The 11,526-nt window shown below is 36.4% G+C and overlaps 1 long non-coding RNA gene across 2 annotated transcripts; it reads left to right on the top strand.

The window, feature by feature from the left end:
- Positions 1 to 4,539: 4,539 nt before the first annotated feature.
- LOC139792072 (uncharacterized) lies at positions 4,540 to 10,202 on the top strand. 2 transcript variants are annotated; one of them, XR_011724135.1, is made up of 2 exons: positions 4,540 to 5,911; positions 8,412 to 10,202. It is a non-coding gene; the product is annotated as an uncharacterized lncRNA (long non-coding RNA). The 2 variants fall into 2 exon arrangements; XR_011724134.1 differs by lacking the exon at positions 4,540 to 5,911 and adding an exon at positions 5,921 to 6,135.
- Positions 10,203 to 11,526: the final 1,324 nt, after the last annotated feature.

The raw sequence follows: 11,526 nt of genomic DNA, 5'->3' as shown, positions 1-11,526 counted from the left end.
TAGGCTTTTGGCATCTGTTATGGACAAACTGTGGATTCTTTGCAGCTTCAAACAGAAAATGAAATGAGAAGATTGATGGAATTCGTGTCTAGATGTGTGACATGGAAATGTGCCTAAACAAATGTGATTTTGCAGCAAGAGCACTTAAACTGTGTTGAGGCTGAAAAAACAGATCTTGGTTATCACAGGCATTAATTAACTGCAAAACTTTTCCTTCTCCTGTTGTTACATGAAGTAAAGGGCTGGGGATTTGAATCCTGTAATTCAGCATTCAGAAAATCTGCTGTCAGAACCTCTGGCTAAGGAAGCCCTGAAACCGCAGGATGCTGGAATCACTGCATGCTTGCCTTGCTCTGCTGCTTTTCCTTGGGCATCTGCTACTGGCCACTTCCAGAGCCAGGGAATTCACCTGGATAGGCTTTTGGTATGACCCAGCATGGCCACTCTGTGTAAGAATTCATGTGATCACAGGTAATTTTGATCTCCAGCCCCTTCTAGGGCTGGATTTTGACTGAGGATGAATGAAGCTGTAACTGGAGTTATTTTTGAAACAGTTATTTAGATTTCAAGTAATCTCAAGGAATGTTGTGCTGTCAAAAATATAAAAATTCACTGGATATACAGTTCTATTTAGAAGAAGTAAAATATATGTGTTCACATATTTTGAAAGGATTTGAAGTAACACAGATATTGTCACCTTGTGATTCAGTGAAATACCTTGATGGGTGTTACACTTAACTCTCTACACCTTTCCAGTGTAAAGAGTGTATGCAGTGTATGCACAAACCTCATTTATCCATAAATTATCTGGAAATAAGCACATTTTCTCATTCTCCTTGTCTGCTTTAAGAAAAAACAAAAACCAAAAACCAAACCAACTTCTTGGTTTTGTTTTTAATGGTATATTCTTTGAAGCAAGATCCCATGGCATCACACTTGAAGCACCTACCACAAGGCTTCACAGGTCTCTCTTGGGGCTTTAGATGTTGCTGCACTGAACATGTGGCAAATTTTTTAAGCTGAGGTTGTAGGAGCCAGTTTTTCTGAGACATTATGCAGTCTGTTTGAGATGTATCTTCTTTTTCAGATTCTAGACATTTATGTAAGGCTGTGAAAGTGTACATTAGAGTTTTACTAGCAATGGAATAAATAATTAATTCTTTTGTTTAAATAATGCACCCTCTTTCCCGAATCTCTGCTGTCAGAAGAGTGGGGTTGGCCCTGGATTATTGTCTCTTGGTAAGTATACAAGAAAAAAAGTCTGAATTTAACACTGCCTGCCAAGTGTCCTTCCTCAAGCCCACAGTCAGGGAAAACTGCCCTGGAAGGAGGCAAGTGAATTCAGATTTGACTCCAAGAGAACATGGTCAAGTGCCACTTTACTCACAGCTATTAACATTGCAGAGAGCAGAAAGTAGTAAAAAGGGGTAAATACCATTATACTTGTCAAGCCAGCAGCTAAGGTGTTTCCAGTCTAAGGTTTTATACTGGTTAGTATTTGGATGGAAGCAAGATGTGTTGGGCAACTAATGTAAAATAAAGGAACTTTTCACTGTGAGCACATATTTTTATTGGTATTGACCCTTCAGATGTTTAAAGCAAGGTTACAACAGTGTAAGTTATGAAGATGACTGAGCTGTCCACTAATTAGTGCCTGAGAAATACAAGCTGTAATTAAAAATCTAAAGGACAGTATGGCAAGGTTTGTTTACTGTTGGAAGAGCTGCTTATCCCATGAATTTTGTTACTGCAGGGCAGACCAAATTAGGTGCAGTTCTCCTTCAAATGCTCTTTGGATAGCATGATCTGAAGGTGGCAAGTGAGCTAAATCTATTCTGCAGTACATAGACCAAAAAAGGAGAGAATACTGTAGAGGAAACAGGAAGTCTGAGAAAATCTTGATTTAATTTCCATAAACTTTTGTTCTCAAGATACCGCAAGTACCAATATGAAAAAGCTATTAAAATAATCCCATTTCTCCTGTTTTTCTGGAATTTTTCTCATTACAACTCCTTCTATAAGTTGTCTTTTTTTGGGTTTTTTTTTTTTTTTTTTTTTTTTTTTTTTGTTTTTTTTCTTTGAGTGCTATTATTCTGTGCAATTGTATGACCCAATGTTTAAAACTAATGCAAATGGAAAAAGAAAACCCTACAATTCAAGCAGCACATATCTGGAAGACCACAGTTTCAGTTGAATAAAGTTGTTAATAGAGTTAATGACATACTGTCATTACACCCTATGATTTATGAAGGAAATGGTCCAGACTCACACAAATTCTTGTGAATAGTGAGGAATATATACTTTATTTTGCCAGATGACAGATATGTGTTATATATGCCATGTTAAAGCAAATGAAATTTTAGTGTAGATTTCAGTGGAGGTAGTCTTCTGGAGAAATTCACCCTTTCTAACCTCTTAAAAACCCTTTCTATCCAACAGCTGCTTAGGAGCAAGAGATTGCACTATATCAGACTGAATTAGTTTTACCTGAATCTTCAGCTGACTTTAGGAGAGTAATCCAAGGCAGATGAGGGACATGAATTTAATCAATTGCCTGAACTCTCTTTTGTTGTTCATTTCATATTCTTGTACTTGAAACCAATAAAATTTAGAAAAAATTAAAAATTTATATTTAATACAATAAGTAAATACAATTTTAAAATATTTTTATTTATTTTTATTTTTTAAATTATTTTGGAACTTGGGCAAAATATGACACTAAAACCTGAATCAGGTACTATTGTTGTTAGTGGCCATTCAGATGCTGGTGTGGTATCAATTTGCCTGGACATCAGTTAAAAGTGACCTTCCTTATGGGATTTGGTTAAACTGACTGACCAATATATAGGAAAATAAGCTATTTTATTGCAGTTATTCCAGTATAGCTTCCAGTATAGGAATTCTGTTACTGAATTACATTTGTTAGTTTATGAACAAAATTATAATTTTACAGTGCAGTCTTCTATTGCTGTTCCAAGAATGTGTTCTGGAACAGGGATGGCAAAATACCTTGGTATATTAAGATGCTAAGGTCCATTTATTTCCTATTTTGCCTTTGTACTGAGATTTTCTATATGAGTGCTGTGACTGATAGGGTGCCAGTGACAAATATTCATTAGATTTGGAAGAGAATGATTCCTCACTGCCTGTAACTGGGACTATATTGTGGGGAAAAGGCAATTTTTTTCTTTTTATAAAGTGAGAATTAAAAAGAAGGAATTCAAGAGTTTAAGAATTAATTCCTGAGCATTGATCATTATTTTGTGGTTTTGAGTTTTTCTCAAAATGAAGCCCACATCTATCTGAAACACCTTCATTTTCATATAAGGACATTAAAATTAGATTCCTAAATCAGGTATTGTAATGCTGGTTGTAAATGGCATTCAAGATAAAATGTGTTGAAGCCTTTTCTTTTTGTTCTAATTTGGAGCAAAACTTGAAGGTTTCCATGGATGGGAATTCTGAGAAATTTAATTTTTAAAATGTTGAATTGTTGTAACATGGTACTTAAATGAACTTGCTTTGTTTGTATTCAAGCATTCTACTTATCAGTATTTTTAGGTAACAGTATAAAATAAATTAAGAAAAATAAAATGCAAATTAAATGCAAAATACAAATTAAATTGGTCATTAGAAATTATCACCTCTCAGATTTCATCAAAATTGATGAAAACTTTGGGTTTTTTAAAATTGCTTTTTCCCCATAAAAGGACCTGATTGATTTTTCTTTGATCTAAAATCAGATCTCAGTTTTTCAATCAGTATGGTAGATACTACAAGCATGAAGTGAACAGGTTCTTGCCTGCTATTAGGTGCCTCATTTTGAAAACCATGCCTCCACTAATATCAATAAGAATAAAAGGTGAAACCATACACAGATATTTGTTAGTTTTCATTATCTGATGGTCCCTCTATCCTAAAGATCAAGCATTTGCTTTAAAAAGAAGTTGCTTCTCCACATTAAGGAACACAAACAGCGAACAAACTGTTCCAGGTGTGATGTGTTTGAATAAAAAGTTTATAGTCTAAATTGCCTATACAGCTGTGCAAATACACAGGTGAATTTTTGCACACAGTATATACAATAGATCTCTAGGGCATATCTTTGCAGTGGGGTTGTGGAAGGGTGATGGTGAGTTCTGGTTCATTCAATCCTGAGTAAATATCTGTGGGTGTGAAAGTCAGTCAGTCCAGCAGGTACAGGGTTTTTATCTTGCTGTTGCAATACATTACTGCTTCTCTTTTCCTGAGAACTGATATCTGAAACAGCCATCAGATCCATATTTGTGGTTAGAAGAAAGAAAAGGCTTTGGTGGGATTTACACATGATAGTTTAAAAACAGTGAGAAAGACTGCTATAAGATGTGGTACATTGTGATGAGGCTGTGGAGTGAAAGGCAAGAAAGGAAGCTTCAGAGATTAGATAAGCAGCCATAATTTTCAGGACATACTTGATCCAAACCTCAGAAGACCTTGTGGTTCATATATCATTGGATTTTGACCTGTGCTGGAAATTCTTTTTAGCAGAAGTACTGTAATCAATTGGCAAAAAACATATAAGTTTTCTCTGAAACCTTTTGTCTTTATGCCAATGTAAGCAAGAGAAATGCTTTTACCATAAGCCTTTAGCTTTCCTATAACCCATGACCTTTATTTTACTCCTAACACACTTAAGCAGTGGGTTCAAGTTCTTTTTTTTTTTATATACATAGTTTTAGAGTTCTTTCTTATATGTGTGTGGGAACATCCCATTGACCAAGTACTTTCTGTACATCTTTAGGTCTCTCACATTTGATGGTCAGAGCATACCAATAAGCAGCATTGGGCGTTCTGATGCACGAAGATGAATTAGACTTTTCAGCCCCCAAATGGCCCTACAGGCAGAAACCTCCCTGACAGAACTGCCATTTAGAATGCAATAGCAAATAATATGTATTTTTAGGCTGAAAGCATAGAGGCATTTAAAGTTTGAATTGTAATCATAAATGAAAAAGTATCAAAACGACTGGTGGAGCGAAGCCAAGAATTTATCAGTTTTTCAAAACACCATACACAAGAGGCGGGTTTGATTTTTCTTTGGTTACACATAGATAGTTTGCAGACTGCATACTGAATCATGACAGAAAGATCTTTGGTGTATGAGGTGATGGGGTTTTCTTTTTCAAGTTTTTCCTCTGCTGCTGTTTAATCTGGAATTGGTCCCTATTCCCATCCATTTTAATTGTCTGCTAAGAATTTAGAGGTTTTATGTTGGTATATTTGGCATGCTTCCATTTTATCCTTCCTTGCCATGCTGGAAATGGGCTCCAGATCAGACATTGTGAAGGACATGCATTTACAATCATTCTTTTGAAAATGGGCCTATCCCCAGAAGCACACATCTGCTTCTTGATGCTGCTTCACAACTCGGAGTGGTTGTCAGAGGTGCAATCTTTCCGTGTCTAATAATAGCAGCTGAGCTGATACAGTGAGAAGTGCTCTCTCTGGCTTTATTTTCATAGGTGTTTTCAGGCTATTTGTGAAGGCCAGGGGATTGAACGCTTTGACTCTGGAGCATGCAGAATCTTTCCCTGATTACCTCCCCCAAACAGCAGGAGCATTTGGGTATTGCAGAAGAGCGAGCTTGCTCTCTTTTTTTTTTTCAGAGACCTTTCTGCTCAATTGACATGTATGTGTTCTCTGGGGACTGACTAACAGAATTTTTCTTTACAAATCAAACCCAACCTATCTGGAGACCCCTCCTGCCAGACACGCTGCCATGTGTTGTTCTTGCAGTGGGTCAATGCTTGATTACTTCACTTCAGAAGACAATTCTTCGGTCTCAGTTTTTCAGTTTTGGTTGATCCCAGTGGCACAGAGGAATGCCCTGCAAAGTGGCACAGGGCTGGTGTTTTCCACTATGATTCTAGAGGTGGGTGGCTGTCTTAGTGTGATATATTCCAGTCTGTGCATTTTGTCACCCTGAGGGAGTGGTGACATAGCATAATGTTTTCAATTTTGTGTTCTGAGTATCATGGCAGGAATTAAATTGTCTCTAATGCAGAGGCTTTCCCAGTTTTTGTAGAGAAGGCTGATCTTCAGTCTCCATGACATACACTAGGAACAAAGAACAATCTAATGGAAGAGAGGATTCAGGTGTGAAAATGCATGCAATGTGCCATGTGCTATGTGCCAGACTCCCATACTTATTTTAGTAAATATTCACTAACTTTCAGAAATCCATACATAAACTCTTTTCCTACCATTTGATATAGCTCATGAATGTGACCTGAGATCTAGTAATGCACATCCTCCTGAATACTACTTCACTTTTCTGCCTGAAAAATGGGCCTCAAAGTGGAAATATATCTGTAAAATCTCTCAATTCCTGCCATGTGACCACATGGAAGTGAAGCAGAATTTGAATTGTGAGAATTTTCCTACTAAAACATTTAAAAGAACCCAAAAGTTTCTGCTTGAGTAAATTTTGTTATGCTGGTGTGGTGCTTAAAGACAAAACCCTCCTTGGTAACTGAACAAAGCCATCAGGTATGTTATCTGACTTGACAGTCTGGTGTTTGATTAATCAAACTGTTAATTTGATTTTAAATGACTGATGCTCCTTCACTACATCTGACTTAAATGCCTGTTTATAATTATGGTACTGAATCAAAGGCTCTTCCCAACCATTGTACAGATTAGTTTGGGAAGATGTGTTTTGATTTTAGTAGTTGTAAAATAACTAGCATTGGTGTTTACTTTAAAGCACAAATATGTTCAAAGAGACACATAGTTAAAGTGATAAAGCAGTGCCCTCACACTTTTTTATCTGAAAAAGGAATGCAAGGGTGCAATTTTTAGTAAGTTATATAAACAGCACACTTTATCTTCTAAAGCGATAACCAGTTTGGGGGCATTCAGAGCAGTTTCATTGGTGGGCACTTAGCTGTGTGTAATGAACATATATCACCCAAAACTTTTGTAAAAGTGCTGGAGGTAGGGGATTTAATCTTTAGTGGAACTGATTGCGACTTGGAATTTGCTGGGGATTTGTAAATGTCCAGTGAATTTGGAAACGAAGTAATGGTATCCTGTGGCATATAATAACTTTGTGTACTCTGGTGTATTTTCAAATGGATTGTAGTTAATGTTTAGATTTTAGGATATGTGGATGTCTGAATATAAACAAAGGTGATGCTACATGGGTAAAGTACTAATCCCATAAACATGGCCAAGCATTTGCTTCATTGAAGTGATCTGTGTAGTCCCATTTGGTTTGTTAGTTATATGAACTCTTAAATGCAAAGCAGATCTTCCAGTTTCTGCAGGCTTCATGTATGATTTCAAGGTATAACTGCATCTGGAAGAAAAGCCCACTAATATCTTCAAAAACACTATTTTGAAATAGTTTAAATTATGGCTAATCACTGATGTGGAACATTCAGTTTAGTAAATGTACAAATTACTTTAAAACTGTTAGTCTTGGTATAGCAAAGAAAAAAATGCTTGGAAGCATTATTTGTGCCTATTTTTAAACTGTACTTGTCTCAGATAATACATTATCATCTCTAGTTTCCTTATGAAGTGTTTGACTGTCTCAAGGGTATATATTGCAGCACTGTAACTACATAGCAGATAAACAGATCCCTTAACAATGACATTTTTTCCAAATCTGTTTTTGGGCATTATAGCTCTTAGGGTTTCAAAAAATATTCTAAATTTAATGAAAGTTTTCCATGCCTTCTTTTTTGCTTTCCCAGCTATATACAGTTTTAAGAGGCTTGATTTTCAGAGGAGAGATACTCAGCACTTTCTGTAAATTAATCCTCAGAAAGGCGATTCAGGCATTGTAACAGCCAAAATCATTAGTCATTCCTGAAAATCTTGGCTGAAGGACAGTAGACAACATGATCTCTATTTCTGTAGGGTTTTCTCTTTCTTTTTTTCTTCTCACATCATAATTTCATAAATTTTTCAGTCACTTCAGCCTTTCCAGAGTACACACACATGAATTTTGACTGGAAAACCAAGCTAAATCACCTTCTTGGTTCTTCCCTTTAATTTTTCATATGTCATACAGAGCAGTAAAAAAGGATGAGAAATCTTTTTTTTTTCCTTAATAAGGCATTTGTTTGGTAAAAATAATTTCTCAAGGAAAAGAGCATGGGGAGATACAATTTTGTCTCCCCTCTATCCTCATCCATGCCCTAGACACCTGAATATTCTCATTAAGCATTCCTAAATGACCCTTGCTTTGTTGGCATGTCACTAGCTTGCATGTTTTCTGACCTAGTTAATTGAAAGAATGCTGAATATGACTGAGTTCATGGAGCTTGGAATGGGGTTCTTCAAAGCAGTCTCCTGTGACTGTGGTAAAGCATTTCCTGAGAAGTTCTATAAATACATTGATCTCATAATTTTTTGTCTTTCAGGGCCCTGTGTCAAATTCACCAGCCCGTTACTTAAGGAGCAGATATCTTTGTGAAAGTTTTATGTCCTGGATGTCCTCAGTACTCTCGGATGGACTAACTCCTGGGTCAGAGATGCAAAAAGTTCCTCTGTTATTTTTTCCATCTGTACTGAAAAACCACCACAGGTTTGCAGTGGGAAGCCATGTCACTGTTCATCTTTTTCCACTTTATGCTGTGGCAGATCCTCATTGGGTATTTCACTCACTTAAAAAATGAGGTGAATTAGAAGTTCAAGGAAGCTCACTCGAAGTTCCCGTCTACCAGGAACACTGAATCCAGTCTAAGGCAGTGGCATTGGTTCTGACTCTGTCAAACCATGACACCAGTGACAATGGTGCTTTTCATGGTTTGCCAGAAGCCTGCAGGGCCAAGTGAAAGACAGGAGCATCTGCCCTATGTGTTCCTTGGGTTTATGAGTAGAAAAGTTTTTGAGAATGAAGAGAATAAAGGAAAATTCTTACTAAAAGAACCCTAGGGACTGGGGCCAGAATTAATTTCAACTAATTGTAATATCCAGCTGAGATTAAGAGCCCTGTTCTATAGCCCATGAGAAGAGGCAATTTTAGAGTAGCAACACTGAATTGTCCTTTAAAGCTGCCTCTCAGCATTGACTTATATAGGCAACCTTTGTTGATGAGGCTCCTAATTAGGCACCCCAGAGAAATTCCTGCAGTTAGTGAGTTGAATTTGGATAACAGTGAAATAAAACTTCCTCAATTTTCTCTCCTGTACCTAGCAAAAAAATATATAGAAGAGCATAAAAGCATTTAAATTTAACAGAAAGGTGTATTTTTAATCTGGAGAGTTCATCACTAAAACTTACTTTGGTAAGCACCTTGCCTTGCTTGGCCAAGGAGATGAGTCAAAGTACAGAACTTCTCTTTTTTTACAGCTGATTTTCATTTGTACCATCTTTATTACTTTTGAGCTTATTTTTACAGACTGAGGCTAGAAATTTCCATTTATATATCATAGTTGATGAGTATATCTTATTTTATGATGCTCTGCAGAAATATTGTTTGATTTGGATGACTTTCTTAAGGAGAAATAGAAGTAATGGAACTATTTACTTGCACTGGCAGCTGTAAAGTCCTGAAAAAAAATTAAGAATATTTAATAGACAGCAGTAATAGATGAGAATAAACACTATTCTGTAACAAGAAAGGAAAGCACTCTTTCAGCGGTCCAAAATTTGACATGAGGTTTTGGATATACTTTACCCACTCTCGGTGTTGTTCTGTCAAAACTTAAAATTTGGATTCTGAAGAGTTTGCTTATGTTTTTTTTTGCCCATTTCATTTGTGTGTTCTATTGGGATCTCTTGATAGGCCTGCACAAGGGCAAGAACTAGATTACTTTCAAACCAGATAAAATGCTGCAACGTGGCAGGAAAGTCCTGTATAGAGGATTTAATATTCTTAAAAAAAATTTACTACCATTCATTCAGTCTGTGCAAGTTTTCCAGAGTAATTCTTGGAGCCTGGAATAGGCATCTCCTTGCAGATAGTGCTGTCCATTCTCTTCTCTAGCAGTGACCTCCCCAAAAAATTCCTTCACAAAGAAGTTTCTGTGGGGAAAATGAAGAATGTGAACTGGTGTATCCGGATAGGTTGCTGCTACTAAATTATTAACTGAATATGTAAGCCTCTGTTCTGGCAGTTCCAGTGCTTGTTCTTGTTCCTAGGAGCTTTGGCCTTAGTAGTTTTATATTTAATAAAAGTAAAGGAAACTGGAGTTTAAACTTAAAAAAAACCTTGCTGCAAACCTCTCTTGTTCAGATGTCCTGGCTTCATTATAAATACCTATACATTATTATGTTATATATATATGTATATATGTTATTATGGCTGCAGGCAGTTTATTATTATTATCGATTATTATTAATTATTATTTTATTATTATCAATAATAATTATTATTTATTTTCTTCTGGTCAGAGCAGAGATTTTTGAATACGTATTTAGGAAACTCCTGTACTGCATATGGATTGAAGTCAAAAGCTATGAGACTCAAATATTCACAGTTTTAAAAACACTGAAGCAGAGTACTTAGGAGAGAAAAAGAACAGTGATATGTATTTACTGCTATTTACTGTAGAGAGGAATTACTGGTGCTAGGTTACACTTTTGGAATTTTTTTGGATATGCATAGCAATTTATCGTGAGGTTGAAGGACTGTCCACTGCTGGGTGGACAGTTTTACCTGTACACCAGTTTTGGCTGGGAGTTTGTAATGGTTTTGGTATCACGTATTATTGGTTGAATTTGAAACATCCTGGGCTTGCCCAGGAGCTGATGATATTCAGCTGATGGTCAGCTCTATATTGGTCAGTGCAAAGAAGCTCAGCTAAGCTGACAGAGACATTTGCAGTGTTATGGCAAGGGAAGGATTTTGCTGTGTAGATTATGGGGGATCTGGGACAATACATACAAATAGTATGAACAGGGAACCCTGGCAGCTGACATCACAAGGCAACTCAGAGGGATTCTTTTTAATGTTTTTGAATGCCCCTTTGGTCAGTATAATAAAGATCACTTAGAAGAAGCTGATGCTCAGGCAACACTGCCCGAGTAGTCTCAAAAGTTTCGATGAAACACTTAAACACTTTTTTTCCTTGTCAGACCCAGCCACCAGCCCCATAGTGTATTCTCCAGAATAGAATGGTCTTGCAGGCCTATGGTGGTTGCTTCTATCTGCTTGTACTTCACATTGCTTTCTGTGCAGAGCTGATAATTTTATTGTTTTCACCTACTGTCTTCCCATAGATCCTGATTTTTTTAACAATTATCTGAATAATAAATTTTTTTTTACAAATATATTTTTTACCTATGTCTTATTTTTTCTGTTTACTTGCTGTTAATTACTTGAGAACAAGCACCCATTTCTTCTCATTGACAGACTAACTGATTCCTCAGTTGCTTGAGGATCTAAATTAAAGAACATTCCAAAAGGCTGTGTGGATGTGTTTTTGATAAGTATTCACAAGACTTTGGTCATGTTAACTTGATTGCAAATTAAAATATACGAATTATTATAAAAGAATTTCAGTCCAGCCAGATCATACACATTTTTGCTGG

This window comes from Heliangelus exortis, chromosome 2 (assembly GCF_036169615.1).
Source record: "Heliangelus exortis chromosome 2, bHelExo1.hap1, whole genome shotgun sequence".
In the NCBI taxonomy this organism is placed as follows: Eukaryota; Metazoa; Chordata; class Aves; order Apodiformes; family Trochilidae; genus Heliangelus; species Heliangelus exortis.
This window is presented reverse-complemented; position numbering and strand designations above follow the sequence as displayed.